This window comes from Muntiacus reevesi, chromosome 1 (genome assembly GCF_963930625.1).
Source record: "Muntiacus reevesi chromosome 1, mMunRee1.1, whole genome shotgun sequence".
Lineage (NCBI taxonomy): Eukaryota > Metazoa > Chordata > Mammalia > Artiodactyla > Cervidae > Muntiacus > Muntiacus reevesi.
Genome location: NC_089249.1, coordinates 12,518,975 through 12,529,195, shown reverse-complemented (window position 1 = coordinate 12,529,195; position 10,221 = coordinate 12,518,975).

Sequence of the window (10,221 nt, the reverse complement as noted above, 5' to 3'; positions counted from 1 at the left end):
CCGACAAAATATTTTATTGCTTCAGTTTGTACTTACTAAATAAGATGATGGGAAGCTAATATGGATTCAATAATAATCTTAGATGAGCTCACACTTTATTGGTTGCAACAACAATAAATCCAATAGTATGTCTAGAAATGGAAAATCATGCTTATTTCCATTCTCAGAAAATGCCCATGACATGTCTAAGGATTTAAGGATCCTTTGCAACAATTCCATGCCCTATTTCTCCCACACTGGGTCCCCAAGTTGAAAGTACAACTTCAGGAAATGGTACCCATATAGTCTTCCCTATTTTAATTTTTCTCTTAGCATGCTCTGTCAAAAAGAGCTGGTATACTACCCCTTAGGTCAGAAGTTATTGCTGTTCAGTCATAAGAAGGTCAGAACTCTCAGCCCATCTACTTTAGGGCAGAAAACTTGGAAGAGGTCAAAGCTGAACCCTAGTAAGGATGAGAGTAAGGGAAGGGAATCTCACTGTGGTGGTCATCCCACCAGAGAGGTTGCTGACAAACTAGAGAGGAAAGCAGCTCATGTGTTTATTTTTTTCACTCAACAAGCCTTTATTGAATACCCTACCATGTGCCAGGAACTTAGTTTAGCTAAGGACTTCCTAGCAGTGTGACCTGAGGCAAGTTAATTAATTTTCGCATTCTCAGATTGTTGCCTGTAAAATGGAGACGATCACTGGGCTGAGATGGGTATTCACTAAGATAGCATGTGCAGGCAGTGACACGCAGTCCGTGTGTGATGCAGTGAGTGTTCACTGCTGCTTCTGCTGTGCCTGTGGAACAAGGTGGACGCAGTGTTGCCATCATGACATTTTGAGTCAAACGGGACACAGAGAAAAGTATGCAGGAAATTACAATAGCAACTGATAGAAGGAGTAGAGGGAGTGTTGTAAACATGTAGAAGGGACACCTAATTCAGACTTCCTGAAAAAAACATTTAAGGCTTAAACTGAGACATTAAGGGTGAGTAGCAGTGCTAAAGAAAAGATTATTCTGGTACTTGTTAAAGATGGTAAGGAAGACTTTCTTCAAGAGGATCTATTGGCAGAAGGGCAGAAAGCTCAGGCTCAACTCTGAATGCCATGGGAGTGGAGATTTACAGCCAAGGAGCAAGACAGGGGGTGGAGGATGGAAAATCATGAAGTGGGTAGGATAATTCTTGCTAAACTAACCAAACAGGATTCTTGATGAGGGCAGGCCAGGGGGATCAGATATCACTCGGAAATGGTGGGTAGGGGATGAGGAGAGGTGATCAGATATTGAGGGTGATCAAATATCAAGGGTGAGGGAGTACAGCTAAATCGACTTCAGAGGATTCCTGCTAACACTGGACTCTATGAGGATAGAGACCAAAGCCCAGGGCCCAGTCTAGTTGAGTAGAGGGCTCAGAGGAAGCCAACTAAAGCTTGGTTAGAAAGGCAAATAGAAGCACATTCTCTCTTCTCCCACAGAGAACACCCCATTTCCAGAGAGGGAGTAACCTCTGTTGCACAGTGGAATCACCCAGGGATCTTAAAATACACTGATGCCTAGGTCCTACCCCCAGAGGTTCTGAACTAATATTGGTATGGTAAGCAGTCTGAGCTCTGGGTTGGGTTTTTGTTTGTTTTCCAGATTTACTGAGATATAATTGACATATAATGTTGTATAAGGTGCAATGGTTTGACATATGTATACACTGTGAAATGTTCATGGCACTAAGGTTCCTTAACACATCCTTCACCTCATATAATCACCATTTTGTTATTGCTGTTACACAATATTGTTTGGAGAAGAAAATGGCAACCCACTCCAGTATGCTTGCCTGGAGAATCCCATAGACAGAGGAGCCTAGCGGGCTACAATCCACGGTGTCACAAAGAGACACGACTGAGCAACTAACACACAATATTGTTAACTACGGTTACCGTGCTGCACGTTAGATCCCCAGAACTTACTGCTCTCATGACTGGACATTGGACATTGGTATCCTTTGACCAACATCTCCTCATTTCTCCCACTCCTCAGCTCCTGGCAACCACCAGTCTGCTGCTTCTGGGTTGGCTTTTTCAGATTCCACACATAAGCAACACTGTACAGTGTTCCTCTTTCTCTGACTTATTTGACTTAGTATAATGAAGTTAACATTCACCCATGTTGTCACAAATGTCAGGATGGCTTTTTATGGCTGAATAATATTCCATTGTGAAGGAAAAATATGCATATATACACGCGTGATATTTTCTTCAACCATTCATCCATCAATGGTCATTTAGGTCATTTCCATGTTTGGACATTGTGAATAACACTCCAATGAACTTGGGGTGTAGATATCTCTATGAGGTAGTGATTTCATTTTCTTCGGATTAATACCCAGAAATGAAATTGCTGGATCATGTGGTTGTTCTTCTGAGGAATCTCCTTACTGTCTTCCATTGTGGCTATACCAGTTTGCAGCCTCACCAGAGTACTAGGGTTTCCCTTTCTGCACATCCTTGCCAGCATTTGTTCTTTCTTGCTCAGTAGAAATTGCAATTCTAACAAGTGTGAGGTGATAGCTTGTTGTGCTTTTGGTTTGTATTTCCCTGATGATTAGTGATGCTGAACATTTGTTCATGTACTTATGGGCCATTTATATGTCTTCTCTGGAAAAAAATGTCTATTTAGGTTCTCATATGAGTTTTCAAATATTTTCTCACATTCCATGGATTACCTTTTGATTTTGTTGATTGTTTCTTTCACTGTGCATAAGCCTTTTAGTTTGATATAGCTTCGCTTGTTTATATTTTTCCTTTGTTGCTTGTGATTTTATTGTCATATTTTTTCAAAAACCACTGCCAAAACCAATGCCAAAGAGCTTTCCCCCTAAGTTTTCTTCTAGAAGTTTCATGATATCAGATTGTATGTTTAAATTCTTAATCCATTAGAGTTCATTTTTTAAGTGGTGTAAGATAGGGATCTAACTTCATTCTTCTGCATGTGAATATTCAGTTTTCCAAACATCATTTATTGAAGAAACCATATTTTCCCCATTGAGTATTCTTGGTTTTCTTGTCAAAAATTTTTCTGGTCACTCAATTCTATTTCACTGGTCTACATGTTTGTATGCCAGTACTACACTGCTTAGATTATTATAGTGTCATAATATAGTTTGAAATCAGAGAGTGTGATGCCTCCAGTTCTGTACATTTTCAAAGTGGCTTTGTGGGACTTATCTTTGGGAGGTAAAGATGGTACCACATGCAAATAAATAAATGTGACACACCACTTTAATAGAATGCAAGATAAAAATTATATGATCACTTGAAAATATGCAGAAAAAGTATTTGACAAAATTCAGCATCCTTTCATGATCAAAACTCAACACAGTGGGTATGGAGGAAACATACTTTGACATAATAAGGCTGTATATGACAAACCCACAACTAACAACATACCTAATGATGAAAAGTTAAAAGCTCTCTATCTAAGATCAAGAACAAGACAAGGATGCCCACATGCACCACTCTTATTCAACATCGTAGTGGAAATCCTAGCCAGAGCAAATAGGAAAGAAAAAAGGAATTAAAGACATTCAATTGGGAAAGAAATAACATTGTGTCTGTCCACAGATGAGGTGATCTTGTTTACAGAAAATTTTAAAGACCCCATCAAAATTGTTAAAACTAAAAAATAAATAAATAAATAAATAATGAAGTTTCAAGGCTCAAAATCAAAATGTAAAAATCAGTTGTGTTTCTATACACCAAAAATGAGCCATCTGAGAAAGAAAACAATTCCATTTATAATAGTATTGAAAACAATAAAACAAGAATACATTTAACCAAGCAGTGAAAGATTCAAACACCAAAACTATAAGACACTGATGAAAGTAATTGGAGAATGTAAAAATAAATGGAATGATATCCTGTGTTCATGGATCAGAGAAGCTAATATCATTAAAATGTCTATATTACTCAAATTACCCATATTACCCATAGAATCATTGCAATTCCTATCAAAACTCCAATGGCATTTTTCACAGAAATAGAAAATACAATTCTAAAATTTGTATAGAACCACAAAGGACCCTGAGTAGCTCTGGGGTTTTAAAAGTTCCTCTGGTGATCCTATGTTCAATCAGAACTGTGAGCCTCTAAGTCATTTCAAAGCCAGGATGGGGCCTTTGCCCCTACCATATCAAGCTCTTATCAAATTGACCCATTACCTCCAGAGATACAGAATACAGTTAGCCCTCTATATACACGGGTTCCAAAGCCTTAGATTCAACCAATCTCGAATTGAAAATATTCAGAGGGAAAAATTCCAGTGAGTTCCCAAAACCAAAACTTGAATTTCCCCACAATGGCAAATATTTACATAGCATTTAAATTGCATTAGGTATTTTAAGAAAGAGATGATCTGAAGTCTATGGGAGGATGTCCACAGGATTTCTCAGGTAATTCAGTGGTTAAGAATTCAGCTTGCAATGCAGGGGACATTGGTTTGATCCCTAGTTGGGGAACTAAGATCCCACATGCCACGGAACAAGTAAGCCCGCGTGACGCAACTACTGCAGCCCCTGCGCTTTAGAGCCCACGTGACACAACTAGAGAGCCTGTGAGCCACACTTGGAGAGTCCACGTGCTGCAACAGAATATTCTGCATGACGCAATGAACCTCCTGTGTGCGGCGGCTAAGACCTGATGCAGCCAAATGAGGAAAGAAAGGACAGAAGGAAAAGTCCATGGCAGACACTCATAGCTCAAATGCAAATACTACGCCATTTTATATAAGGAACTTGAGTATCCAAAGGTTTTGTGTCTGTGGGCCGGGGTTGAGGTGGGACGGGGGGTTCTAAAACCAATTGTCCAGCAGATACCAAGGGGCCACCGCATTCTCTCTCGTGAAGTCAATGATAATCACACTGAAGTAGAAGAGTACGTGCCACTCAGACTTTAGTGCATAGGAATCATCTAGTCATTCTGTTAAAATGCAGGTTTTGATTCAGTAGGTCTGGACTGGGGCCTGAGAGAATTTCTAAAAAGCTTCCAGATGTTGATGACACTGAATTTCAGAAGGGAACCTGAGCAGCAAGGACCTACTTCTAAAACCATTCCAGTATTTCCCAGTTTGAAATAACGTTTCTTAATTACACAGAAAAGTGCAACAGTGCTCAAAGACAACGGAGCATGGTGTGACCAGCCCTGTTCAAATGCCGAGCTTTCTTTTACGGAGGCCGGTAAGTTTGCTGTAAGATTAACAGCTCTACAACAAACTAGGTTTGAGCTATTGCTTTTCATTACAAAAGTGGAAATGCACATTTTCAGGAAAGAGCTCCTTATGGAATGTCTCGAAAAGCACTGAGGAGGAAGAGGCCAGAGGTGCATCCACAGACAGACCGATAGAACTTAATCGTTAAGTTTTCATCTCTGGATTCAGACTTCTTGGGTTTAACACTGTCTACCATTTTCTAGCTGTGTATTCCAGGCCCAGGTAATAAACCTCTCTGCCTCAGTTTCTTCACTTATGAAATAGAGAGAAGAACCTATTTCCTTGAGTTGTTGTGACAATTAACATAATAAATGCTTGCAAGGAGCTGAGAAGAATGTGTCTTTGGCACATCCTGGGCTTCCCTGTTGGCTCAGTTGGTAAAGCATCTGCCCGCAATGCGGGAGACCCAGGTTTGATCCCTGGGTCAGGAAGATCCCCTGGAGAACGAAATGGCAACCCTCTCCAGTACTCTTGCCTGGAAAACTCCAAGGGTGGAGGGGCCCGGTAGGCTATAGCCCATGGGGTCGCAAAGAGTCAGACATGACTGAGCGACTTTGCTTTCTTTCTTTCTTGTCACATCCTATATGATCATAAAAAGGTGGCCATGATTACCTGGTTTGCCCTGGTTGTATTTTCACTTTGTAAGGGAGAGACTGTGATTTTTGTGAGCTCACTGCTGCTTTATCCCGTCTTTGAGAGCACTCTGCCCGAACTCCTCTGTCTGTGGCTGCTCCCCTGAATCTCCTATGCTTGGATCATTCAACCCTTTGCCACATGGCTCTGCATTCAGCTACGACTATGTACCTACTAATACTAACCACCATGCTAAGCACCAGGCCGCAGAAGACACACCTTCTGCCCTCAAGAAACTCAGGCAGCGAAGGTGAAGCAACAACAAGAATCATGATGATCTCTTGTGATCAGAGTTGTCAGACAGGAACGGACTGAAGGTGGAGGATTGCCAAACAGCCCCTCCTTTTGCCTTATTTAATGACTGCCTTTGGCTTTCAAATTCAGGAGTGCAACAGTGTTTTATCATAAAGAGTTACCATTTGACCTGTAAACTCCTTATCTGCAGTTTTCACTTATGTAAAGTTCAACAATATAAAATTTTATTAATACTATACCACTGAAGTCATATGTTTTCAGTCCACTGAAAATGATGGTTATAAGATAAGACTCAACGTCAGACATAATGCTATTTTTTCACTGTCATCTAAATCAGGGGTCGGCAAGCTTTTTCTGGAAAGAGCCAGACGGTAAATATCTTAGACTTTGTGGGCCATATTCTCACTGTCTCTACTCCTAGACAATCCATAAAAGATTGGGTGGGGTTGCGTTCTAATAAATCTGTTGATGAAAGTGGGCAGTTGATCTGGAGGTCTTGGTCTGCTGATCTTTCAGCCTAAGTGCCCATTTTTCACTTCATATATTTCTTACTCAAACACTGGGAAACAGTATTTCCTCATCTTCAAAGATAAAATGGTCTCACTGTCTCATTTGCATTTGTTATCTTCATTACTCATGAAACGCTTATTTACATAAATCTGTAGCTGATATATCTAGAAAACAAAGTGTTTTCATCTTTGTTTTTAATATGATAACTCTAATACTTAGAGCTGTTTTTTACAGTGACCAGAAAATTTTCAGAATGAAAACTCTAAGCATTGTGAGAGAATTCAACATTTTTTTGAAACTTAAATGAGGAAACTACAGAGAGATCACTTATCTTGACAGGCCTCAGGGAACTGTGGTTAAAAAAGTGAACTTTTGCTAAGCCACCCAGTCCAATTCTGGTTTCACCATTGAGCAGCTGGTGACCTTGGGTGAGTTGTTAACAATTCACTGCCTCATTTCTTCACCTGTAAAATGGGGATATTAAGGCTCTTACTTCATAAGGTTATGGTGGAGATTACCGGGTAAACTGTATAATATGAATAGAAAACAGTGTGCACAGTAAGCACCCAACAAACATAGCTATTGCTTTTGTTCTTTTCATTCCTGAAAGTGAAGGGCGACCTTACCCTGGGCCTACTTTACTTTGTCTTTGCTAAGAAATATGGGGACCTTCTTCTCAGGCTGCAACCCCATCAGGTGCAGGAACGATGTGTTGGTTGTACTGTGGAAAGTTGAAATTGTCCTCAACCAAATGAAAAGTGAATTTGTGATCCCTCTGCTTTGACCTTGAGAACATTTCTTAAGCTTCAGCTCTGCATCTTGGGGTAGCTTTCATCTACATTGGGATGTTTCTAAGGCAGTTAAATGAAACATTAAGAGGGTCATATGCATATTAGCATTAGGACCACGTTGAGTATTTGGTGGATATTCCTAGAGATTTGTTTTTGTTGTTATTTTTGTTGATTCCACTTTACTTCTACTCCTATCTGTTATCTCTACTGAGATGTGTTTTGTGGTTGGAGTTAAGTTCAGTTGCTCAGTTGTGTCTGACTCCTTGCGACCCCATGGACTGTAGCACACCAGGCTTCCTGTCCATTATCAACTCCCAGAGCCTGCTCAAACTCATGTCCATTGAGTTGGTGATGCCATTCAACCATTTCAGCGTCTGTCATCCCCTTCTCCTTCTGCCTTCAATCTTTCCCAGCATCAGGGTCTTTTCCGATGAGTCAGCTCTTCACATCAGGTGGCCAAAGTATGCATTTGGTATCTTTCAACTAAAGACCCAGAAATCTTCTCTCTTTGTACACTCTGATTTTCCAGCAATCACCATGCTTTGCAGCCTTGAGTCAGGTTAGAATACTATATAGAAAGACAGTGATATTTAAGAGAAAGGGCAACTTTGCTGGATAGACAACCCTTTAATCAGGTCTGATGTGCAAATGTGCTTTGAACTATTAAGCAGGAAGCAACAATTATATATAATGTACCTATTTTTGCCTCTGGCCTATTCTCAGACAGTACTGTCCAGTAAAACTTTCCACAATAATGGAAATGTTCTATATTTGTGCTGCCCAACACAGTAGCCACAAGCTCCATGGAACTATTGAGTACTTGAAGTATAGCCAGTGTGAGTAAAGAACTAAAGTTTTAATTGTTTTCAGTCTAAATCATTTAAATTTCACTGGCCATGGTGCAGGGCGTGTTGCATGTGTTAAAACAAAACAATCTTGTAAGGCAAGTCATATGTGCCCGCCCCCCTTTGAAAAACAGGGTGAAATCTCAGAGAAGTTAAGGAAATTTCTAAGAGTCACAGAGCTGGCAAGTGACATGTGATCAGACAGAATTCATATCCCCCACGTTTCTCTGATGTCATGCCCAGGGGTCCTTCTTCCACATCAAACTATACAGCACTGTGCTATATTATATTATACTATATTACATTATACTATGTTATATTACATTATATTCTGCTACATTGTTGTTGCCGTCCAGTCACTAAGTCGTGTCCAACTCCTTGCAACCTCATAGAAGGCAGCCCACCACACTCCATGGGGTTCTCCAGGCAAGAATACTAGAGTGGGCTTCCGTTTTCCTCCCAGGGGATATCTTCCCAGGCCAAGGATCAAACCTGTATCTTCTCCATTGGCAGGCAGATTCTTTACCACTGAGCTACCAGGGAAGCCCTTATGTTATGTTACACTATGTTATATTTTACTATTATTCCCTTGAAATCCATCATTACAACTAAATATTGTTATATGCAGATAAAATATACTCTAACCCATTTTCTCCAGCAAAACAAGATGAGCAAACTTGACATGTACCAGAGGAAAGAATTCACAATTGCCTTTGGATAACGCAGTAGCCCCTTTTCTCTGAAGAGAGTTCAGAGTAGGTCCTGACTTTGCTTTTTGATTCTTGCCACTGAGACAATGGAAGATGACCCCAAAAGAACAGTCAGCTATCACAGCAAACTGGTAGTTTGGGGGCAGTAGCTTATTTCTTCCCGCAGACTTAGATGGAATTGATTTCCCAACACATGTTTATGGATGTGCTCTCCTGCGTCCCACACACACAGAGCCATTTCCCTTTTGAACAGCTTGTCTGGTTACATCTTGTAGTAATTTATCTGCATGCTCCCTGCCAACTGGTTTGTAGGGAAAACATATTTGATGCATAACAATAGATCATTTGGGGATAAATCAAACTCTTAATGAAGTCCTGCTTCTCTTCAGCCAGGCATTTTACTCAGAAGTCTCTCTTGGGCTCTGGCAACGTGAGGAAAGGGAATGTGGGTGCCCCAATCTTCGAGACAAGTAGGCGCATAGAAAGCTGAATTTCTCTAAGACAAGACTAACGACACGGCATCCCTAGGGTCCCTTCTCGTGGAGTCCAACTGAAACCACTGAAGTTGGATTGGAGACTACAGCCTGGAGACAGTTCAGATTAGACCTATGTTTGGAAGAAATGAGAGATCTATTTTGCCCAAAGCCTCACACTTTCCTTGGAGGGAAGCCATGGCCGCCCACACACCCTTGTCTTTCCCAGTTCCTGTAAGGAAAAAGAAAGTTACAAGGAGATAGAAAGTATAAAGAAAAGGGAGAAAGGGGGGAAGAAAAAAAGAGTGAGCTGAACAGAAAATCTTTTTTAAAAAGAGGAAGAGGGAGATGAAGAAATAGTCAGGAGATACTGAGCGGGAAGGATGAGGGAAAGAAATGAGAAAAGAAAAACATCAAAAGCTTCCATTAAAACAAGTGGTGCTGGGAAAACTGGTTAACCACTTGTAAAAGAATGAAACTAGAACACTTCCTAACACCATACACAAAAATAAACTCAAAATGGATTAAAGATCTAAATGTAAGACCAGAAACTATAAAACTCCTAGAGGAGAACATAGGCAAAACACTCTCCGACATAAATCACAGCAAGATCTTCTATGACCCACCTCCCAGAATATTGGAAATAAAAGCAAAAATAAACAAATGGGACTTAATGAAAATTAAAAGCTTTTGCACAACAAAGGAAACTATAAGTAAGGTGAAAAGACAGCCCTCAGATTGGGAGAAAATAATAACAAATG